The sequence below is a fragment of the Tasmannia lanceolata genome, unplaced genomic scaffold (genome assembly GCF_043159265.1).
Source record: "Tasmannia lanceolata isolate RefF3 unplaced genomic scaffold, GAP_Taslan_0.1 ptg000012l, whole genome shotgun sequence".
Taxonomy (NCBI): domain Eukaryota; kingdom Viridiplantae; phylum Streptophyta; class Magnoliopsida; order Canellales; family Winteraceae; genus Tasmannia; species Tasmannia lanceolata.
In genome coordinates, this window is record NW_027518689.1 from 24,517,843 (window position 1) to 24,543,486 (window position 25,644).

The following is a 25,644-nucleotide window of genomic DNA, read 5'->3' on the forward strand; positions in this document are numbered from 1 at the left end:
TCCAAGAGTGTAAATTATGGTTTCAAGAGTGTAAATAGGGGCCCATATAGTGTAAAAGTGATCATGAGTGTATTGATAGTGGTTTAGATACTCATACTTAGCATGTATACTAAAAGTATTATACGGCGATGATCCAAACCGTCCATTTGTTAGGCCACACAATAACAGCTTGTGCCCAAAAATCATTACCGTAGAATTATCCTAAGTTCCTAACTGCCCTATTTATAGATGCTTCACAAGTCACACCATATAAATTCTCATAAGAGAAGAACTCTCACGTAAAAAAATAAGGGTTTTGCTAACAAGTGCCCTTAACGAGTGCCCTAAGGGCACATGTTAAAGGGCATTTAATTGCCCTTGGGATCATGATTTTACACATGTTTTGATAAATAAAATCCCAAAAGATATGTAGAAAATCTCAAATTATGTGTAAAATCATGATCCTAAGGGCAATTAAATGCCCCCTAACAAGGCACTCGTTAGCAAAACCAAAAAAAATAATTGTGAAATAACCCCTACCTTTAAAGATTGGAGGGTTAGTATCATCCTGTGGTGATGGACTACAGGGTGCAACTTTTTTAAGTTGTGGACCAACTAATGAATGGTTTGGATCATCCAGTGAAGTTGACTCACTGTATTTTTTGAACTGTATTTTTTTTTTTAAATGTTGGACTTTACCCTTTCCTTTGCTTCAGGTTTTTTTGTCCCGTATATCCAGAGAGAGAGAGAGAGAGAGAGAGAGAGAGAGAGAGAGAGAGAGAGAGAGAGAGAGAGAGAGAGATGTGATGAGTAAAAGTAAAACTATGTTTCTAAAAAGAGAGGGGCATTTTCGTCCAAATGCATCTCTTACGGTACCTGATAGCTCCTCTTTTACAATATTTGAAAAGGTACCCTATGACAACATCAACAAATATTTGTATTTTTTTAACAATTTTTCTTATTAGTAACATAAAAAGCAAGGAATCTAAGTAACATCAAACATTTTTTCTTTTAGCTGTTTTTGTGGGTGGATAAGCTGATATTGACTTTACAACCCTTAATGCAAGGGAAATGATATACTCGGGCCCTTTTTATACGGGGGACAGCACTGGCTGGTCTAAAAGAGTAGTCATAGATACACTCAAGGGGACTGTCCCAGGTAATAAAAAAGGGGCTAATATATCACTTCCTCTTTTCAATCTTCGATTATTGTTATATGGGATTTGCTATGAATTTCACAGAGAAAGGACTTGCCTCTTACTTTTGCAGGAGAGAAGAGCCACCTCAAATGAATTAAATGAAAAGGAAAATATCTGTTAAAAAGTGGGCCATAAAAAGGCTTTCCTTGAAATTGCCTAGAAAATCCTTTGTTATATACTATTTTTCTTATAATCAATTCAAATTTAATAGCCTGGTCACTTGTTTAATATATTGGCTAGCATAGCATTAAGGAACCAAAATGATAGGCAAAGACGCTATCCGAATTTATTATAAAATTATGTAGCTGGAATTGTCACATCGAAAGAAAGACAAAATATTTGCTAATCAGAAGCTGGGGAAGAGACCCGTCCCCTGTTTTGATACTTTCCACCCGTTTCTCTAAATGGTTGGAAATGATCGAAGGGGTGTTTTACATAAAATGATCGTTGCGGTGGATGATTTCCCCCCGTGTAGGATAATACATCCTGAATTGTGGGCTGACTTTTAGGGGTGTTCATTATTCGGTTATAACCAAATCACCGAACCTAACCTAACCGAATTGGTTTGGTCGGTTCGGTTCGATTTTTTTTCTTTTCGGTTCGGTTTCGGTTATTTTTTTTTCCGAAATTCGGTTATTCGGTTTCGGTTATCTCAAAAAAAAAATTTCGGTTAACCGAATAACCAAAATTATGATAAAAACCATTATTTTTTCAAAAAACAAAGGTGCTATATGGGCACTCCGTAGGATGATCAAAACCGTCCATTTGATTGATCACAACTTAATTAGGTTGTGCAAAATCATCTCGATAGGATGATCCTTGTCCTCCGATCCAAACCGAGATGTTGCTTTTTCCCTCTTTTTCTCCCACGATTCGGTTATAACCAAATAACCGAATTTTTAGTCGGTTCGGTTTTTTAGAAATTTCGGTTCAGTTTCGGTTCTCTAAATTTGATAACTGAAATTATTCCGGTTATCAAATTTCGGTCTATTCGGTTCGGTTATAACCGAACAAACACCCCTACTTACTTTAATGCTTTTGACGTCCAATCACGTTAACAGGTGGGTGTATTATCCCACAGGGGGTGCGGAAAAATCATCTCCCTATTTTTATCCCATTCTTCGTGCCCTTTGGAGTTTATGTTTCCAAACTCATTGGGTGGAGATTGAGAAACAACGAGTTACTCCAAGAACCAAAAGCTTGAGGCCCCGCTTGTTTGAGATTATTAAAACCGATTGTGAGTGCCAAGCCGATTATTGGATTCAAATTTAAACATAATTTTGTGTCCAATAATTGATTTGCCACTCACAATCGGTTGTCATAATTTTAAACGAACAGGGCCAAAGCTGTTAGAGTTTGTCTCATTTAATCATTTATACATCACCACCCCTCACATGTGACCCCTCTTTTTGGGTTGGCCATACACATGGCACAAGTCACCCCTCTTTTGGGTTGGCCATAGATTTTTAATACGGAGTTGTTCGGTTTTGAACCCGGGACCCACCGTGAAGCAATGGCTTTGATACCACGTGAAAGAACCAAGTCCTTCAAAAGCTTAAAATGTTTTGGTGTCATTTAATCATTTATACTTCAACAGATATTGAGTCCGGGAATTCCGTTGTGTCCGAGTGCCGGATTTGCCAATCAGCTGAAACTGGAGAAGCTTGGAAGGGAAAGGGAGGTGGAGTATTGGGGATGATGGCAATGGGTCACCTCTTCAATGGCCCCAAAATGGCCGAAAATCACATCAAATGACCCAAACCATAGGATCAATTGGGCTTTTTTTCAACAGCATTTTGACCCTAAATTTTGATGACTAACTATCAGGGAATTGAATGGTTGATTAGGAAAATCTTCCTTTCGCAGCTTGAGGATATGGTGAATCCATTGTTGGGTGATCTAGATCAATGTCATATGCAATGGTTGTGAGTATAGATCAATGTCATATGCCCACTGGGTTTCGGTGTATATCTTGTACACTAGATCTTTACTCCCCTAAGACCGGGAAATGTTTTACATCATGGAGTAGGGTCTTAACCCATGTTAGTATGTATATAAAGCCACAAAAAAGAGATAAAGATAAAGAAATGTTTCCAGATGTCATTGTTGTGTTTGCTTAAGATAAAGCCCAAAATGAATAAGTATAATGTAATGTGTCATCAAAATGTTTTTGGTCAATCAATCAATATCTAAAGGAGACATGTGGGGACAGACCATCTTTCCAGCTTTCCTTATCCATCACCTTTGTGTCCTTATCAGTTCATTTATAATTAAAATTACCCTCAGCTATTATAAATATTTAGTAAAGCTCAAACACTAAGTTTGTTGTCATCAAAGGCTACAAAAACTCGATGCTTTTTTCTATCCATAAGAAAAAGAAAAAGACTAGAGGATGATTACATGAGATTCTGGTTTTAGCTTAAAAGAAAATAGGGAAAAAAAGGCGATGCAAGGTAGGGCTGCAACTTCGGTCGGGTTTTACCCGACCCGCATCGACCCGACCCGAAAATAGCTTGGGTTGGGTTCATGTTTCACAGGTTTCGGGACGCGCCGGGTCTATGATCCAAAAGCCCTCATGAATCTCGGGTCGAGCCGGGTTTGAAGGGGCCCAACCCGACCCAACCCGAGTTACTTAAGTTATAATATGTATTTTTTTTTTCTAAAACTTTGTTACTTTAAAAGTGAAAACTCACGCACGCACGCAATCACAGGGAATCTTTCCATCTTCTGTTCGTTTCCCCCTTTAGCTCTAGGGTTTTAAGTTTCAACTAAATAGTTAATGCACTAAATAGTTTGTTGCTTATCTCATATGAGTATAATCATTTTCATTTGGTAATGCATCAATTTATTCTCTTTGGACTAGTTATTAGTTAATGCACTAATTAAAGAGTTTGCCATGCTTGAGTTTTTCTGCTTCTATGAGTTGGGTTGCCTTGCCAAACAAGAGTTGTCCTTGAAAAATTGGGCCAACGTAAAAAAAACCCGACCCGAGATTTGTCATGGGTAGGGCTTGGTTTGGGAATTGTGGATTTTCCAGAAAAACCCCAACCTGACCCGAGATATTTCTCGGGTAGGGTTGGATCCTTCAAAACCCAACCCGCCCGACCCGAGTTGCAACCCTAATGCAAGATATGAAAGAGTAGTTATTTCAAGTGGGTCAGTCGATTTAAGCTTGAGGTGAGGGTGTCACTACCCTTTTAAGAAACTAGGGTTTGGTATGCCAAGTGATGGAAACTTATGGGAAGAGATTGGCATTTATTTAATTTTAACCTCTCATATTTAGGGTCAATACTAGTCTATAATACAAGCAGGAAACAAATCTAGTTATCTTTTAATGGATATAATAGATGTATTTTAAAATTTATTAATATACATGGATTTGCTAGGGTACATCGCAAAAGGCATTTCGTCGGTGGTCTGTCGCATGTCAGACCAGCCACCTCGTGAATGGAGACAAAAGCTTTTGTCTCCATTCACGAGGTGGCCGATCTGACATTGGACGGACCAGGTGCGAAATGCCTTTTGCAATGGACCCTAGCAATCCCCCCCCCCCCCCACACACACACACACACACACACACATATATATATATATGTGGACCGCGATCCGAGACGGGGCGGCGTGGGGACGTGCCCCCGCGCGCTAGTCTCTGGATCGTCCACGTGAAGGAGAGCCCCGCCAAGGAACTCTCGAAAGAGTGCCCCTCACAGCATGAGCGGCGATGTAAAGTGAGATACCTCTCGATTCGGGGACTAGCCCAGATTCGAGGCGTATCTTAAACAAAGAAGAGTCGCCATCCAAGGAAGTGGGCCCTGGATCCCATGCTGTGCTCTGTTGCAACGGATAACCAGAGATATAAAATAGGGTTCGTGCCTGATGACGAATGGGGAAGGGATTAGGCGCCCCCAATTCGCCCAAGTGCTAGCACCTGGTCTCTTATGCCATTTATTATTAATTTTGAAGAGTTTTGGGCGAAAATCATGCGAAATGGGAACGAATATCTCCGAGATAACGTCTAGCTAATCATGCATGTCTCGGAGATGAATAAGAAGCACACACAAAAGAAATGAAAGATATGTCGCCTAAGAATAGCTAGGTTATGAGTGCCATGCCTAATTGGTGTCTAAGTTCTGGTAGACAAGCACATGCATGTTACAGCTAAAGGTATAGGATCTGTACATAAAAATAAGAAAACACAGCAAAACACACAACACACGACTCAACAAGACAAATCCTAAAATTCTAATGCAGGACTTGACTCGGACCAGGATGGCCATCCATCCTAGCTGCACTACGTATCCCGGCCTCGGGAAGAATCAGAGCCAACGTAGTTCGGTGTCCTATGCTAAACTACAATGCCTAAACCTCTAGGACCGCTATCCTAGACTCGATCAACTAGACTCGACTAGTTTTTAAAGCTTTTTGTGCGATTGCTTAAATTCAAGTGGATTGTGATTTTTACGACTCTCTATATGTCCTAACTAATGCAGGTTGTTTAGCCTTAAGCTAATGCAGGTGGGCCCTACGTCCTATGTGTATCTAGGCTGTGTAACATAAAGAAAACCATGGGCTGACTATATGCTTCCTAGTCTAGCCATCGGTTCGACTAAGTGTCTGACCGATCGACTCGAGGCCTCCTAACTCTAGGGACACTCACACGACAGGACACACCACATCAATACAAATCAAGACCGACTCCTAACTCTAAAACACCCTAAATATCTAGGACAGACTCCTAACTCTAGGGGAAGATCTTTTTGAAAAGGTTTTGAAGTTTTTTGTATTTTTGGGAGGTTTTGAAGTTATGAAAAATGGTGAAAGTTGTGAGAAATATTTACAAAAATGGTGACTGAAAATGGTGAAAGGGTGTAAAAATGGTGACTGAACTCAGGGTGCCAGCAGCACGCCTGAGCTGCCTACGTACCCCTCAGCTAGGGATCAAGCCATCCGTAGTTCGGACGGAAAGGTGAGAAATGTGGGTAAAAATGGTGAGAAAAAAAAAAGGAAAAAAAAAAAGAAAAGAAATGGTGACTGCACTCAGGATGCCAGCAGCACGCCTGAGCTGCCTACGTACCCCTCAGCTAGGGATCAAGCCATCCGTAGTTTGGAAGGAAATGTGAGAAATAATGGTAAAGTGGTATAAAAAAGAGTGACTGAACTCAGGGTGCCAGCAGCACGCCTGAGCTGCCTACGTACCCCTCAGCTAGGGATCAAGCCATCCGTAGTTCGGACTGATTTTCCTAACTACTACTAAAGACTCAATACTTTTGAGATTTTTGGTTTTTTGAAATGTTTTTTTGAATTTTCAAGTGTTTTTTACTCAAGAGGACAAAATCCTATCATCATAAGGCCAGGATAGACTCCTGATATCCCGCAAAGGTTGGACAGCATCCTATGCTTTGCGGGGAAAAAAAGGACAGAAACACGACTCTGCAAGGGTTGGACAGCATCCTATGCCTCGCAAGAGCTGGATAAAATCATATGACTTGACGAGAGGTTGGATGGAATCCTAACCCCTAAGATGGTAGGACTGACTCCTGAAACTGAGACTCTCTAGCTAAGGACAGACTCTTATGCTAATGACTCTGAGAATGGCTCTAATGAGACATGACATGTCTTCTAAAACAAAAGGATAAGTAGGGCCAATGAGACAAAGCCTGTCTCCAAAATGTTTGAATTTTCCCACATGAGACATAGCTTGTCTCCTCAAAGGGGGGCAACTTTGTGAGACTTGAATAGTCTCCTGTGGATTGACTTACTGATGAGACAAAGCCTGTCTCTAAAGGATATAACTTTCTTTGCATGAGACATAGCCTGTCTCCCTGAGGGTAAGACTCTCTGTGCTGAGACGTAGCTTGTCTCCCTAAAAGGTGGGCTCAAGATATCTCTTTCATTGCCCTTGCAATGAATGGGTTTCTAATGTTTAAGGGTACCTAAAAGACTAAGCCAGTCTTAAAAGTAAATGAGGGAAGTGTTACTTGGACTAAGCGAGTCCCCTATGGATGGGCTTGGGCTAGCGCCTTCATCGCCCTTGCAAGGATAAAAAGATTAGGCAACTGACAGACCAAGTTGGTCTTCAACTGTAAAAAGGATTTTATAAAATGAGGCTCAATGGAATTTAAAAAGTCTAGACATGATTTAGAAGTGATTCTAGAAGTTTAGATGTCTAGGTTGACATATAACACGGGTTCCACTCATTTAGGATAAAAATATATATATATGTATATATATTGAAGGCACTATGCACAACATGCAATTTTCGCAAATAAGGCTCTAAAATATAAAGTGAATGATGAAAATTGATCAATATATGATTTGTGACTTGATAGCATGCTCATCATATCCCAATACAAGCATTAGAATCAATATAGGCTCAAACAATCTAAAAAAAAAAAAGAAAAGGTGAAATTTTCACCCAACATGTAATTTTCACCACAAATGGTCAAAAATACCAAACAAATCATGGGAATGATTCAATATATGATTTAAAACTTGCTACCAGGCTCTAAACATCCAAAACAATCATTAAAATTGAATTGAGCTCAAGTTATTCATGATTTTCAAGAAATAGCACAATTATGACATATAGTGTGAAAAATGCAACTTTGCACTGACTTTTAGACCCCCCAAACATCAAAACCATCAAAAACTCTACTGATCAATCTTGTAGATCTCAGCATAAGAAACATTCTCTCAGTTGACCATTTCGCTTGGATCTGGCCAGAAGCGGCCGGAAAATGGCCTCTTCCGATCCATCGCCATTAAAAGACATATTAGCACTTTTACTGAAAGTTCGGGCTCAGTTTTGACACTTAAAACATCGTTTCTGGAAACATTCACTCATTGACAAAGTATTAGAAAATCTTGTGAAGAACACTTTTTCTTTGTATGATTTCGGACGAAACAGACCTGGAATAGCCTAAAAATGGCCCACAAGCTGATGTTGCAGAAATGACAGTTTTTTCAGAAAGTCCGAAGCTTGTAAGTATTTTTTGACATATTAAAAAGCCTTTATGGAAACATTTGCTCAAGAAGACAGTTTTAGGAAATATTATAGCGAACACTTTTCCAGCTGACAATTTCGAACAATTCTGAGCAAAAGCAGCCCAAAAATTACTCGACATGATAATTTCTAAAAAACTTGGACCGAAAACATCATTATGAACTGAAAACTTTAAACGAGCATAACTCTCTCGTCTTTTGGCGAAATTTGGGCCGCCATATGTCGAACTGACCGGCTCGCCGAGATCTACAAGATTAAAATGTATATTTTTGAAAGTTTTGAGCATTTGAGGTCAAAACTGAAAAATTCGGAACTGGACAGTGTAAGGATCACCATACCTAGGAGAATACACACATACACTCACTCACACTCACATACACACACGCACACGCACACACACACATGTATACGCATAGACCTATGTTCACAGACATACACAACTCACTCACACACACAGACATACATACATCAGCCACTGAGAAAAACGAATTGCTAAATGCATGCAAAACCATTCCACAATTCTCAATTAAAGGCAAAGCATGAGACCCGAAACTCATTTGACAACACCGTGGAAATCACAAAGTGAATCACTCAAGGACAAGCACAATATAATTTTCTAGATGGACCAACCTTGATTTTGATTTTCAGTTCAAGCACAATGGAAAGGAGATACAATACTTGTCAGTTTAAGATAATGAAGATGAAGCATAATGAAGACGAGCCATAACATGTTAAGACAGGGGCTGAAATGTGCTTAAAAATGTGACTGAAATGTGCTTAGGAATGTGCATAAAACCGAGGCTGAACTATGGGACAGATTCGTGCCAAAACTGGGATTGAAACATGGAATGAATTTATGCCAAAACAGGGGCAGCAACATGGACTGAACTGAGGACAGAATTTGTGCTAAAACAGGGGTGAATTGTGAACAGATTTTTGTGCTAAACATGGCTGAATATAGGGACAGATTTGTGCTAAAACTGGGGCAGCAACAAGGACTGGACCATGGACAGAAACGTACCTGAAACAGGGGCAGCAATGAGGAGTGGACCATGGACAGAAACATACCTGAAACCGGGGCAGCAATGGGGCTGAAATGGGGACAGAATCGGTGTTGAAACAGGGGCAGCAGTGGGGCTGACATGGGGGTTTCTGAAAAATGGAGGTGGGTTTGGGAGTGGCTGTCGGAGATGGGGGGTGGTGATGGGGGTTTGGATGGTGGAAGATAGAGGGGATAGAATAGGGGGAGATGGTGGCTTGGATTTCGGTGGGTTGGTGGCCGGGAGTGGGTTTGGCCTCGCCGGATTCCGGCTGGCCGTGGTGGTGGAGAGGGTGAAGATGGGGGTGGCAGCTCGGTGGAGGAGGATGGGCGGCTGTGGAGGTGGATGATGGTGGAGGTGGAATTGCAGAGGTGTTGGCGAAATGGGTTTGGAGAGGGTGATGGTTCGGTGGTGTTTTTTTTTTGTTTTTTTTTTTTATGGGTTTTGATGTGGTGGCTGTGGAGGAGGGTGGTTTGGGTTTTGGGTTTGGAGGGAGGTGAGGGTGGAGATGGAGGAGGATTTTCGAAGTGGTGGGTGGTGGTGGCTGGAGGTGGGGGTGGCTGGTGGAGAGAAAAAAAATAAATAAGACGAAGGAGGTGGTCGGTGGTGGTGGAAAAAAAATGGGTTTTGATGTGGTGGCTGTGGAGGATGGTGGTTTGGGTTTTGGGTTTGGAGGGAGGTGAGGGTGGAGATGGAGGAGGATTTTCGAAGTGGTGGGTGGTGGTGGCTGGAGGTGGTGGTGGCTGGTGGAGAGAAAAACAGAAATAAGACGAAGGAGGTGGTCGGTGGTGGTGGAAAAATAATGGGTTTCGGTAGAGGGTTTTGTAGGGAGGGAGATGGAGGTGGGGATTGTGGGTGAAAGGGGAAGATGGAGGTGGAGATTGAAAGGTGGCCGGTGGTGGTGGCTCAAGATAGGCTTGCCGGATTCCGGCAAGCTCGCCGGAGAAGATGGTGGTGACTTTTTTTTTTTTTTTTTTGAAATGGGTTTTGCTGATGGAGGCTAGGGTTCGAGTTTGCAGAGGTGGAGGTGGCTAGCAATGGTGGTGCGGGTGGAGGAGGAAATGGTGGAGGAGGAAGATGGAGAGGTTGTGGACTTGCCGGATTCCGGCAAGCTCGCCGGAGAAGGCGGCGGCTGTGGTTTTTTTTTCTTTTTTTTCTTTTCTTGAAAATGGATGAGCTCCTCCCCCTTCATGCAAGAACTCCCCTTTGCTATATACTTAGGGTTAAAACCCTAAGTCTAATCCTAGCCATCTATGTGGTATCTTCCCTTCCTTGGGTGATCCCCACCCTTGATCTACTCCTTTGCCTTCACAAACCCTAGAAAATCTCTTTCTCACCTCATCCTATCCACACCTTTTTCCTTGTTGATCCTATGGCTTAGATTCATTGCTTCTCAAGCAAGCAATGTGAACATCCAAGAATACCCTCAAAGATGGGTTGATTTCCCCTTTGCCCAAACCCCTATTTTGGAGAATGACATGCTTGGCCCCCCCTTTTTTGCTCTAGACAGCCCCATCTAGTGTATTTTAGCTACTCTATCTTTACAGGGGGTGGCTCGGGTAGTAACAGGGGGCGGAATAAAAATCTTTTTTTTTTATTGGCCTATGATAAGCCAGTATTGGCACACCCATGCCCTGCTAATTCATACTCCCTTTTACATTTCTTTAAACTACGCCCGGTTCGAGCTCGAGACACGGGTTGGGATTTTGTTCAAACATTGGAGGGTCAAGGTACAGTCAAAATGGGGTGTCTACAGATGCCCCTCTTTGGCAGAGCGTGCTTGTCGCGCGAATGTCAAAGCTGAACAGACAACACATTTTGATTGGCCCAAAATCAGAGGGTTTTTTTTTTTTTTTTTTTTTTAATTTTGGAATTTTTTTTTTTTTTTTGAAAATTATACTTACAAAGATAACATGGTGAAATAGCCTTTCCCCGGACGCTGACTCTACAAACGCTGGCGAGATAGCCTCTCTTGAACTCGTAACTCAATTATGGATATATGGATGAGATGGCCTCTCAAGGGATAGTGAGACAGAGACAGACTCACACCAATTGCAGAATGGAATGATTAGACAACATCTAATTAAGCCACTCAGGGATTTGGAGATTGTAAAGCGGAATGATTGGACAGCATCATGATCAAACCTGATTAGGGATCCGAGAAGACGGCATCTTGACAAATGAACGCAGCGAATTGATTAGACAGCATCATGATCAAACCTGGATCGGGATCTGAGAAGACAGCATCTTGACAGATGAACGAAGCGGAATGATTAGACAGTTATCATGATCAAACCTGGATTGGGATCTGAGAAGACAGCATCTTGACAGATGAACGAAGCGGAATGATTAGACAGTTATCATGATCAAACCTAAATTGGGATCTGAGAAGACGGCATCTTGACAGATGAACAGGGCGGAATGATTAGACAGCATCATGATCAAACCTGAATCGGGATCTGAGAAGACAGCATCTTGACAGATGAACACAGCGGAATGATTAGACAGTTATCATGATCAAACCTGGATTGAGATCTGAGAAGACAGCATCTCGACAGATGAACGAAGCGGAATGATTAGACAGTTATCATGATCAAACCTGGATTGAGATCTGAGAAGACAGCATCTTGACAGACGAACGTTGCGGAATGATTAGACAGTTATCATGATCAAACCTGAATTGGGATCTGAGAAGACAGCATCTTGACAGATGAACGAAGCGGAATGATTAGACAGTTATCATGATCCAACCTGGGATCTGAGAAGACAGCATCTTGACAGATGAACGAAGCGGAATGATTAGACAGTTATCATGATCAAACCTGAATTGGGATCTGAGAAGACAGCATCTTGACAGATGAACGAAGCGGAATGATTAGACAGTTATCATGATCAAACCTGAGATCTGAGAAGACAGCATCTTGACAGATGAACGAAGCGGAATGATTAGACAGTTATCATGATCAAACCGGGATTGAGATCTGAGAAGACAGCATCTTGACAGACGAACGTTGCGGAATGATTAGACAGTTATCATGATCAAACCTGAATTGGGATCTGAGAAGACAGCATCTTGACAGATGAACACAGCAGAATGATTAGACAGTTATCATGATCAAACCGGGATTGGGATCTGAGAAGACAGCATCTTGACAGATGAACGAAGCGGAATGATTAGACAGTTATCATGATCAAACCTGGGTTGGGATCTGAGAAGACAGCATCTTGACAGATGAACACAGCAGAATGATTAGACAGTTATCATGATCAAACCGGGATTGGGATCTGAGAAGACAGCATCTTGACAGATGAACACAGCAGAATGATTAGACAGTTATCATGATCAAACCGGGATTGAGATCTGAGAAGACAGCATCTTGACAGACGAACGTTGCGGAATGATTAGACAGTTATCATGATCAAACCTGAATTGGGATCTGAGGAGACAGCATCTTGACAGATGAACACAGCAGAATGATTAGACAGCATCATGATCAAACCTGAATCGGGATCTGAGAAGACAGCATCTTGACAGATGAACACAGCGGAATGATTAGACAGCATCATGATCAAACCTGAATCGGGATCTGAAAAGACAGCATCTTGACAGATTGACAACAGCGGAATGGGTGCTCTAAGGGAGACTTTAGTGAGGTGCTCTCAGGGAGACTTTGGTTGGGTGCTCTCAGGGAGACTTTGGTGAGGTGCTCTCAGGGAGACTTTAGTGAGGTGCTCTCAGGGAGACTTTAGTTGGATGCTCTCAGGGAGACTTTGGTGGGTGCTCTCAGGGAGACTTTAGTGAGGTGCTCTCAGGGAGACTTTGGTTGGGTGCTCTCAGGGAGACTTTGGTGGGTGCTCTCAGGGAGACTTTAGTGAGGTGCTCTCAGGGAGACTTTGGTTGGATGCTCTCAGGGAGACTTTAGTGCGGTGCTCTCAGGGAGACTTTAGTTGGGTGCTCTCAGAGAGACTTTGGTTGGGTGCTCTCAGGGAGACTTTAGTTGGGTGCTCTCAGGGAGACTTTGGTTGGATGCTCTCAGGGAGACTTTAGTGAGGTGCTCTCAGGGAGACTTTGGTTGGATGGATATTTCTTTTGATTTTGATTGATTGATTTATTGATTCAGATTGATTCCTTTGAAATTTATTTTGTCTCTTGCCGAGAAAATGGGAGTGCGAGTTCTTTACTGAGGACCAGGCTCACATGATCTGCTGAGGTTCTGAGTATTGACCACTTCTTCTAAGAGAACTGAATTCTGCTGGAGATTGAAGGCTGCGTGAGCACATTCTAGACTTCGCTAGGGAAACTGATTTTCTTGGAGAATTGACTCTTCTGAATAGTGGAATCAACTGAGGAGTTTAGAGGTTTGGCTTGAGATGTGCTCGTACCCCTCTTATCTTAACTTGCTGGAGGCCTTATTACTGATTGCCTTTGTGTGCTTGACATCTTTTATGACGCGAGTCATAAAAGATGCCCCTAGTATATTGTGTTTCCATGACAGGAGTTTTAAGGAGGCAGGACAATGATGGTTGAAGAAAAGATGTTTTATTTCATGAAGGCTTGAGGTTGCACAGTTTTTTTTTTTTTTTGTATGGAGAGAGTAGGACAATCACCATGATGGCCGAGTCTGAGAATCCCTTCTTTCGTATTGCTAACTTTTGGAGGCTTAAGGTCTCTGGTAGGTTTGAATAAGATGTCTCTCGCCCCTTCTGATACCTAAACCAGGATTTACTCTGAATTTTCTTTGCATTTTGGAAGACACGCTCCCATTCTTCCAGCACCCGACAGTTTGGACTTTGCAAGGAAAGGGAACACAAATATGAAGGAGGAACAGATTTCCAAGGACTCAATCAAAGAAGACTCTTTTTGCTTTAAGGACTCGACTCGCTTTCGACTCACTCTTGGATCTGATGTGTTATTTTTCAAGGGTATGGCTTAGCCACTCTTAGAGTATTTCGAAGACCATGTCAAGAGGCACTACTCTCCTCTTTCGGTGTTTCCGTCATGGTTATTATCCCTTTCGGATTGCTCGGTTTCAATGCCCCTAGTTTAGAGGAATGTTAAAGTAATCTTGCTGGCACTACTTGGACTCCGAGATTTTGCCCTGGTTGAAGATTGTTTCTCCATCTTGATGATTCGCTTTTTCGTTGGAAGTCATTGCCATTGACCAGATTGCCTTTTCAGGTTTTCAATCTGACGGACCGCTTGCCCTAACTTTTGCCTGGTTCGCCCTTTCGGGTTTTCAATCCAACGGGCTTGATACCCTAATTTTTGCCTAAGCCGACTTTTCAGTTGTCAACTTAGCGGGTGAATGACCCTAAATTTTGCCTAGACCGCCCTCTCGGGTTTTCAGCCTAGCGGGTCTTCAGACTCCATCGTTTTTTTTTTTTTTTGACTTTGAACCTCTGCTTGTTCACCAGAAGGACTTTCTAGGCGGGATTGGGTTCAAAAGGGTTGGATATTTCCTTTGAATTTCAAAGTTTCAACCGAACCTGGATTGGTCAGGTTGCCTAAGTACCCCAAAAATGGAGGATCAGGTCCGCGTAGTTTGCTGGGGTTTGGAACACAATGATTTGGCTTTAAGCTCAAAAGTTGAAAGGGAATAATTTGATTTTTATTCCAAAGGTTGAAAGGGAATAATTTGACTTTTATTCCAAAGGTTGACCGAACCTGAATTGATCAGGTTGCCTACGTACCCTATAGAAAGGGATCAGGTCAGACGTAGTTCGAAACGAACTACCCCTGGTTTGTGGGTGTTTGAAAAGAATGTTTGATTTTGTTGAGGCTCAAAGGTGTTTGTAAAAGGATTTTTTTTTTTTAAACTTGGGATTTTGGCATTTAAGGCTCAGGCGTCCAATGATGGCCTTCTGGTGTTTTGGCATACAAGCTTCTTGAATGGCTAAGGTTCAATGGCTTTGAACTTTTTCTCTTTCTCTTTTTTTTTTGAGGAGTCTGGCGGCATTTCCTGGCAAGACTTCATCTGCACTGTGCGAGCTAGACTGATTGAATTCCCACTTTGTCTTTGAGATCTCGCACTGATATTCGGGATTCTACGACTCTGGGTCTTCTCTAAATGCTGAAGATGATTTTGAAATTTTCAATCTATTTATCAGCTTTGCTTTTTGAGATTCTGACGTTCTTGAGGAGTTGACGTGGGGCATGCTCCCCTCTCCTTTCTTCTCTGGATTCTATCTTTTTTTTATTGGATGTCGGGGGGCCCTACTCCTTGAATGTTCTAACTTGAAATTCCATCGGAATGTATAGCCCAAGTATTCTTTTTGGGGTTCATGTTCTATGCTCATGACTTTGTTGTCCGAAAGTCTTCTCTCAATTTTTCATTAACTTCACTTGATGTCTGGTATTCTTCGTTTGAAATTTTCACTTTTTCGACCCGATGTCTGAAGCTGAGGGTGACTTACGTTGAACAGTGCCAAGGCATGCTTCTGGTTTATCCTCATAGGACCAAGCAACACTTATTTGAACCCTCTAAATAGGTTTATCGATTCTTTGCGCTCTTCGGGAGATTTTGCCAATCCTTATTTCCCGAGTTTCGGATTTGGATACCACTATCCACGGTATCGATTTCATCTTCGAGTGGCTTTGCTCGACGCTCTTCCCCTCGTTTGATCAGCTTTCAAATCTCGAGGAGAATTTCATCGGCATCCTCGTCTGAGGAGGGTGTCTTAATTTGTTTATTAACATTAGATCCAAGAGTGAACATATACAAGAATAATGACGACACTGGAATCAAATGTTCGTTGCATTGAATGTTTGAAGTACATACATTGATTTTTGACGCGCCACGATAGGCTCTCCATCAAATTCAACAAAAGATTGGACATTGGTTCACAATGAGAGAGACCAATAAACACAACGTACGTAGAATTGATATTGACATGGTTAGGCTTACCAACTTTGACAGGAGGGTTGGTATACACTCTTCCAAACAAATTTCAAAGATGAGACACTTCATCGGAGGCAACGGATTGGCGCTGAAAGTTCAAGGACAACGTGCCTTCATTGATAATGATTGGAGAGAGCAATCCTGGAGTTAGAATCTCAGAAGAGAGGGCCTCTTTGGTTTCTGTTGATCCAGCTCAAATTGTTCTTTAGCACCTGACAATGGCAAGGCTTTCTCTGGTATAATATTTTCAAGGAGTTCAAGCTCTGACATTTTTCTTTTCCCTTCCTAATCATTTTCCAGCCCAGAGGTGGTACAGGTAAATGTGGTAAGATATATGAAGGGTTGAATGGGTGAAATGGTTCCCATGGTGGGTGTAGGAGGTGCAACACGGTTAGGTGTATGGTTCTTGGAAGCACTTGAGTTCAAGAAGAATGAGGGGATCCCTGTCTATCAGGTCATGAATGTCATCATCGTCTCTCTCATTTCTGTCAAGACGAGACTTTCAGTGAACTCGGCCATCTGGGCGATGGAGAGGAAAAAGGTACAGCAGACTGGCTAGACCAAGCGAGTTTAGAAATGAAAGCTCTTTTGGGGTTGATGGCAGACGAGTGACTAAGACTCCTTTCATGGACACCACAAACACTAGGCTCAATGAGAATTAATCTCATGGCAATGCAATGCGCACGTTGAGACAAAAGGTAGTACCAATACATCCTTCCGTTGGGTAAAATCTGACAGCATAACAACTGTATATAAAGATGTGATACGGCAAGTACATGGTTTGTCAACAAGCCAAAAAGGATGATGATCACACTCAAGGTATTTGGAGAAAATTCGACAGCATAACGGCTATACTAGGAGATGTGGTAAGGTAAGCACATAGTTTGTCAACAAACCCAAAAGGATAATGATTACGCTCAAGGGTTCTGAAAAAGAATCAGCAGCATGACGGCTATACTAGGAAGGTCTTAGCAACTAAACATGAAGAGTATGCTGTCATGATCAAGATAAAGCAGGGCTCTCAGCAAGAACATACACTCCGGTAATGATAATGGCAAGATAGACTCATAATCGACATGCGGAGTACATCTGATCAGGATAAATCAAATGATCAAGCTCACGGAAAACAGATCATGACTAAAAGAGCCAAGAATCTGATGATAATCCACAGAATGGATAGATGGGGAAAAATTGATTAGATTAGCAGGAAACCTAACTAAGAAGCAAGCCCTAATCTAATAATAAATATATACATATATATACATCCTAACCAGGGGCACCAACCCTAGTCTAATCTAGCGGAGCCAAGAAAATCTTGACTCAGAAGTGTCTGTGAGTGTACTAGATAACGCGGCGGGTAACCACGGTGTGACTTACCCTCCTACACTACACGGGTAGGCTGACTTCTATCCTAGGCTCACATATGCTGGTCGCACATGTTCGTCCTATATGAGTTCATATATATAGTGTCCTAGCAAGGGTTCCCTAATTTTGGTTCTAGAGGGAGAAACTAATATATATATACATAATATAATGAAATAAAAGTAGGGCCCAGGCATTTCTGCAGGGTACTATGCTTATGACCATACCCTTGATGTATAATGCCAGCACACCCAGCATTATACAAAGTATGTTCATTGCTCATCGGCTGCTGTAGAACACCAGCACACCCAGTGTCTACGGCTGCAGCTCCGGCGCATAGCTCGGAAATAGATACAACGGCTCCCATCTGGTGCGCGTCATATCTATTCCCTGAGGCCAATAATGAAAATAAAGAAGTAAAGAATATGACAATGTATGATGTGCAGTGTGTGAATCCCTTGTTTTATTTACGCGCCTACTTGGTGCCCCTGGATTTCTAACGATAAAGTTCTCATTTAACTTGGTTTTGACCCAAATTTCTTCAAAATTAATTAAAATGGCATTTTTACAGAGTTAGGAAATGTTTTAAGAACTCCCCAGCAGAGTCGCCAATCTGTGGACCGCGATCCGAGACGGGGCGGCGTGGGGACGTGCCCCCGCGCGCTAGTCTCTGGATCGTCCACGTGAAGGAGAGCCCCGCCAAGGAACTCTCGAAAGAGTGCCCCTCACAGCATGAGCGGCGATGTAAAGTGAGATACCTCTCGATTCGGGGACTAGCCCAGATTCGAGGCGTATCTTAAACAAAGAAGAGTCGCCATCCAAGGAAGTGGGCCCTGGATCCCATGCTGTGCTCTGTTGCAACGGATAACCAGAGATATAAAATAGGGTTCGTGCCTGATGACGAATGGGGAAGGGATTAGGCGCCCCCAATTCGCCCAAGTGCTAGCACCTGGTCTCTTATGCCATTTATTATTAATTTTGAAGAGTTTTGGGCGAAAATCATGCGAAATGGGAACGAATATCTCCGAGATAACGTCTAGCTAATCATGCATGTCTCGGAGATGAATAAGAAGCACACACAAAAGAAATGAAAGATATGTCGCCTAAGAATAGCTAGGTTATGAGTGCCATGCCTAATTGGTGTCTAAGTTCTGGTAGACAAGCACATGCATGTTACAGCTAAAGGTATAGGATCTGTACATAAAAATAAGAAAACACAGCAAAACACACAACACACGACTCAACAAGACAAATCCTAAAATTCTAATGCAGGACTTGACTCGGACCAGGATGGCCATCCATCCTAGCTGCACTACGTATCCCGGCCTCGGGAAGAATCAGAGCCAACGTAGTTCGGTGTCCTATGCTAAACTACAATGCCTAAACCTCTAGGACCGCTATCCTAGACTCGATCAACTAGACTCGACTAGTTTTTAAAGCTTTTTGTGCGATTGCTTAAATTCAAGTGGATTGTGATTTTTACGACTCTCTATATGTCCTAACTAATGCAGGTTGTTTAGCCTTAAGCTAATGCAGGTGGGCCCTACGTCCTATGTGTATCTAGGCTGTGTAACATAAAGAAAACCATGGGCTGACTATATGCTTCCTAGTCTAGCCATCGGTTCGACTAAGTGTCTGACCGATCGACTCGAGGCCTCCTAACTCTAGGGACACTCACACGACAGGACACACCACATCAATACAAATCAAGACCGACTCCTAACTCTAAAACACCCTAAATATCTAGGACAGACTCCTAACTCTAGGGGAAGATCTTTTTGAAAAGGTTTTGAAGTTTTTTGTATTTTTGGGAGGTTTTGAAGTTATGAAAAATGGTGAAAGTTGTGAGAAATATTTACAAAAATGGTGACTGAAAATGGTGAAAGGGTGTAAAAATGGTGACTGAACTCAGGGTGCCAGCAGCACGCCTGAGCTGCCTACGTACCCCTCAGCTAGGGATCAAGCCATCCGTAGTTCGGACGGAAAGGTGAGAAATGTGGGTAAAAATGGTGAGAAAAAAAAAAGGAAAAAAAAAAAGAAAAGAAATGGTGACTGCACTCAGGATGCCAGCAGCACGCCTGAGCTGCCTACGTACCCCTCAGCTAGGGATCAAGCCATCCGTAGTTCGGAAGGAAATGTGAGAAATAATGGTAAAGTGGTATAAAAAAGAGTGACTGAACTCAGGGTGCCAGCAGCACGCCTGAGCTGCCTACGTACCCCTCAGCTAGGGATCAAGCCATCCGTAGTTCGGACTGATTTTCCTAACTACTACTAAAGACTCAATACTTTTGAGATTTTTGGTTTTTTGAAATGTTTTTTTGAATTTTCAAGTGTTTTTTACTCAAGAGGACAAAATCCTATCATCATAAGGCCAGGATAGACTCCTGATATCCCGCAAAGGTTGGACAGCATCCTATGCTTTGCGGGGAAAAAAAGGACAGAAACACGACTCTGCAAGGGTTGGACAGCATCCTATGCCTCGCAAGAGCTGGATAAAATCATATGACTTGACGAGAGGTTGGATGGAATCCTAACCCCTAAGATGGTAGGACTGACTCCTGAAACTGAGACTCTCTAGCTAAGGACAGACTCTTATGCTAATGACTCTGAGAATGGCTCTAATGAGACATGACATGTCTTCTAAAACAAAAGGATAAGTAGGGCCAATGAGACAAAGCCTGTCTCCAAAATGTTTGAATTTTCCCACATGAGACATAGCTTGTCTCCTCAAAGGGGGGCAACTTTGTGAGACTTGAATAGTCTCCTGTGGATTGACTTACTGATGAGACAAAGCCTGTCTCTAAAGGATATAACTTTCTTTGCATGAGACATAGCCTGTCTCCCTGAGGGTAAGACTCTCTGTGCTGAGACGTAGCTTGTCTCCCTAAAAGGTGGGCTCAAGATATCTCTTTCATTGCCCTTGCAATGAATGGGTTTCTAATGTTTAAGGGTACCTAAAAGACTAAGCCAGTCTTAAAAGTAAATGAGGGAAGTGTTACTTGGACTAAGCGAGTCCCCTATGGATGGGCTTGGGCTAGCGCCTTCATCGCCCTTGCAAGGATAAAAAGATTAGGCAACTGACAGACCAAGTTGGTCTTCAACTGTAAAAAGGATTTTATAAAATGAGGCTCAATGGAATTTAAAAAGTCTAGACATGATTTAGAAGTGATTCTAGAAGTTTAGATGTCTAGGTTGACATATAACACGGGTTCCACTCATTTAGGATAAAAATATATATATATGTATATATATTGAAGGCACTATGCACAACATGCAATTTTCGCAAATAAGGCTCTAAAATATAAAGTGAATGATGAAAATTGATCAATATATGATTTGTGACTTGATAGCATGCTCATCATATCCCAATACAAGCATTAGAATCAATATAGGCTCAAACAATCTAAAAAAAAAAAAGAAAAGGTGAAATTTTCACCCAACATGTAATTTTCACCACAAATGGTCAAAAATACCAAACAAATCATGGGAATGATTCAATATATGATTTAAAACTTGCTACCAGGCTCTAAACATCCAAAACAATCATTAAAATTGAATTGAGCTCAAGTTATTCATGATTTTCAAGAAATAGCACAATTATGACATATAGTGTGAAAAATGCAACTTTGCACTGACTTTTAGACCCCCCAAACATCAAAACCATCAAAAACTCTACTGATCAATCTTGTAGATCTCAGCATAAGAAACATTCTCTCAGTTGACCATTTCGCTTGGATCTGGCCAGAAGCGGCCGGAAAATGGCCTCTTCCGATCCATCGCCATTAAAAGACATATTAGCACTTTTACTGAAAGTTCGGGCTCAGTTTTGACACTTAAAACATCGTTTCTGGAAACATTCACTCATTGACAAAGTATTAGAAAATCTTGTGAAGAACACTTTTTCTTTGTATGATTTCGGACGAAACAGACCTGGAATAGCCTAAAAATGGCCCACAAGCTGATGTTGCAGAAATGACAGTTTTTTCAGAAAGTCCGAAGCTTGTAAGTATTTTTTGACATATTAAAAAGCCTTTATGGAAACATTTGCTCAAGAAGACAGTTTTAGGAAATATTATAGCGAACACTTTTCCAGCTGACAATTTCGAACAATTCTGAGCAAAAGCAGCCCAAAAATTACTCGACATGATAATTTCTAAAAAACTTGGACCGAAAACATCATTATGAACTGAAAACTTTAAACGAGCATAACTCTCTCGTCTTTTGGCGAAATTTGGGCCGCCATATGTCGAACTGACCGGCTCGCCGAGATCTACAAGATTAAAATGTATATTTTTGAAAGTTTTGAGCATTTGAGGTCAAAACTGAAAAATTCGGAACTGGACAGTGTAAGGATCACCATACCTAGGAGAATACACACATACACTCACTCACACTCACATACACACACGCACACGCACACACACACATGTATACGCATAGACCTATGTTCACAGACATACACAACTCACTCACACACACAGACATACATACATCAGCCACTGAGAAAAACGAATTGCTAAATGCATGCAAAACCATTCCACAATTCTCAATTAAAGGCAAAGCATGAGACCCGAAACTCATTTGACAACACCGTGGAAATCACAAAGTGAATCACTCAAGGACAAGCACAATATAATTTTCTAGATGGACCAACCTTGATTTTGATTTTCAGTTCAAGCACAATGGAAAGGAGATACAATACTTGTCAGTTTAAGATAATGAAGATGAAGCATAATGAAGACGAGCCATAACATGTTAAGACAGGGGCTGAAATGTGCTTAAAAATGTGACTGAAATGTGCTTAGGAATGTGCATAAAACCGAGGCTGAACTATGGGACAGATTCGTGCCAAAACTGGGATTGAAACATGGAATGAATTTATGCCAAAACAGGGGCAGCAACATGGACTGAACTGAGGACAGAATTTGTGCTAAAACAGGGGTGAATTGTGAACAGATTTTTGTGCTAAACATGGCTGAATATAGGGACAGATTTGTGCTAAAACTGGGGCAGCAACAAGGACTGGACCATGGACAGAAACGTACCTGAAACAGGGGCAGCAATGAGGAGTGGACCATGGACAGAAACATACCTGAAACCGGGGCAGCAATGGGGCTGAAATGGGGACAGAATCGGTGTTGAAACAGGGGCAGCAGTGGGGCTGACATGGGGGTTTCTGAAAAATGGAGGTGGGTTTGGGAGTGGCTGTCGGAGATGGGGGGTGGTGATGGGGGTTTGGATGGTGGAAGATAGAGGGGATAGAATAGGGGGAGATGGTGGCTTGGATTTCGGTGGGTTGGTGGCCGGGAGTGGGTTTGGCCTCGCCGGATTCCGGCTGGCCGTGGTGGTGGAGAGGGTGAAGATGGGGGTGGCAGCTCGGTGGAGGAGGATGGGCGGCTGTGGAGGTGGATGATGGTGGAGGTGGAATTGCAGAGGTGTTGGCGAAATGGGTTTGGAGAGGGTGATGGTTCGGTGGTGTTTTTTTTTTGTTTTTTTTTTTTATGGGTTTTGATGTGGTGGCTGTGGAGGAGGGTGGTTTGGGTTTTGGGTTTGGAGGGAGGTGAGGGTGGAGATGGAGGAGGATTTTCGAAGTGGTGGGTGGTGGTGGCTGGAGGTGGGGGTGGCTGGTGGAGAGAAAAAAAATAAATAAGACGAAGGAGGTGGTCGGTGGTGGTGGAAAAAAAATGGGTTTTGATGTGGTGGCTGTGGAGGATGGTGGTTTGGGTTTTGGGTTTGGAGGGAGGTGAGGGTGGAGATGGAGGAGGATTTTCGAAGTGGTGGGTGGTGGTGGCTGGAGGTGGTGGTGGCTGGTGGAGAGAAAAACAGAAATAAGACGAAGGAGGTGGTCGGTGGTGGTGGAAAAATAATGGGTTTCGGTAGAGGGTTTTGTAGGGAGGGAGATGGAGGTGGGGATTGTGGGTGAAAGGGGAAGATGGAGGTGGAGATTGAAAGGTGGCCGGTGGTGGTGGCTCAAGATAGGCTTGCCGGATTCCGGCAAGCTCGCCGGAGAAGATGGTGGTGACTTTTTTTTTTTTTTTTTTGAAATGGGTTTTGCTGATGGAGGCTAGGGTTCGAGTTTGCAGAGGTGGAGGTGGCTAGCAATGGTGGTGCGGGTGGAGGAGGAAATGGTGGAGGAGGAAGATGGAGAGGTTGTGGACTTGCCGGATTCCGGCAAGCTCGCCGGAGAAGGCGGCGGCTGTGGTTTTTTTTTCTTTTTTTTCTTTTCTTGAAAATGGATGAGCTCCTCCCCCTTCATGCAAGAACTCCCCTTTGCTATATACTTAGGGTTAAAACCCTAAGTCTAATCCTAGCCATCTATGTGGTATCTTCCCTTCCTTGGGTGATCCCCACCCTTGATCTACTCCTTTGCCTTCACAAACCCTAGAAAATCTCTTTCTCACCTCATCCTATCCACACCTTTTTCCTTGTTGATCCTATGGCTTAGATTCATTGCTTCTCAAGCAAGCAATGTGAACATCCAAGAATACCCTCAAAGATGGGTTGATTTCCCCTTTGCCCAAACCCCTATTTTGGAGAATGACATGCTTGGCCCCCCCTTTTTTGCTCTAGACAGCCCCATCTAGTGTATTTTAGCTACTCTATCTTTACAGGGGGTGGCTCGGGTAGTAACAGGGGGCGGAATAAAAATCTTTTTTTTTTATTGGCCTATGATAAGCCAGTATTGGCACACCCATGCCCTGCTAATTCATACTCCCTTTTACATTTCTTTAAACTACGCCCGGTTCGAGCTCGAGACACGGGTTGGGATTTTGTTCAAACATTGGAGGGTCAAGGTACAGTCAAAATGGGGTGTCTACAATATATATATATATATATGAGGAATATGTTCGTGCGCTCAAGCTCTAATAAGGAATGGTGCGCTTGAGTGCACCAATCACATGGGTCCCACAATTTCTGTGAGGATCCAAACCATTCATTTGCAAGGGCCTATCATAGATAGGGTGTGTACCAAAAATCAGCTCCATTGAATCATCCTAACCCCTCCAAAAGTGGAGGGCAAAAATGGGCAGATTTGTGGTCTGTCCATTTTGACCTCCACAAATGGATGGGTTAGGATGATCCTATGGAGCTGATTTTTTGTACACACCCTATCTATGTAAGGCCCTTTCTAGTGAATGCTTTGGATCATCCTAACAATGTGGGCCTCAATGGTTTTTGAGCTCAAGCTCACGAATATCTTCCAACGCTCAAGCTCACAATCATTTTCCTATATATATATATATATATATATATATATAATAGGAAAATTGTTCGTGAGCTTGAGCTCATATAGCTTATATGAGCTAGAGTGCCACAAAAACATGGGTCCCAAATTTTTTGTGGTGATCCAAAGCAAGGACTTCACATAGATAGGGTGTGTACCAAAAATTAGTTCCATAGGATCATCCTAACCCATCAAAAAGTGGAGAGGGAAATGGACAGACACTATTTCTCGACAAATCTGCCCATTTTTTCCCTCCACTTTTGGAGGGGTTAGGATGATCCAATGGACTTGATTTTTGGTACACACGCTATCTATGATGGGGCCTTGCAAATGAATGGTTTGGATCACCACAAAAAATGTGGGACTCATGTGTTTGGGCACTGAAGCTCAAATAAGCTTTATATGAGCTCAAGAACAGTTTTCCCATATATTATATGGAAAAATTGTTTCTGCGCTCGAGCCTCAGAAAATCATTTGCGCCCACATTTTTTGGATGATTCAAAGCATTCATTTGAATGGTCCAAAGATAGATAGGGTGTGTACAAAAAAATCAACCCCATAGGATGATCCTAGCCCTTCCATTTGAGGAGTTTAAAATGGACAGATATAAACCTCCCACAAATCTGTCCATTTTTAGCCTCCACAAATGACAGCGTTAGGATGATCCTATTGGGCTGCTTTTGTACACACCCTATCTATGTAAGGGCCTATCAAATGAATGCTTTGGATCATCCAAAAAATGTAGGCCCACATATTTTTTTAAGCTCGAGAACATATAATCTTATTTGCGCTCACAGAAACATTTTTCCATACACACACACACACACACACACACACACACATTTATCTACATATGGGGGCGATGTATCTGAGGGCAACCTCAGATAGCTTATCTGAGCTAGCTATCTAATCTAGTACAATAAGCTGGGATGAAAAG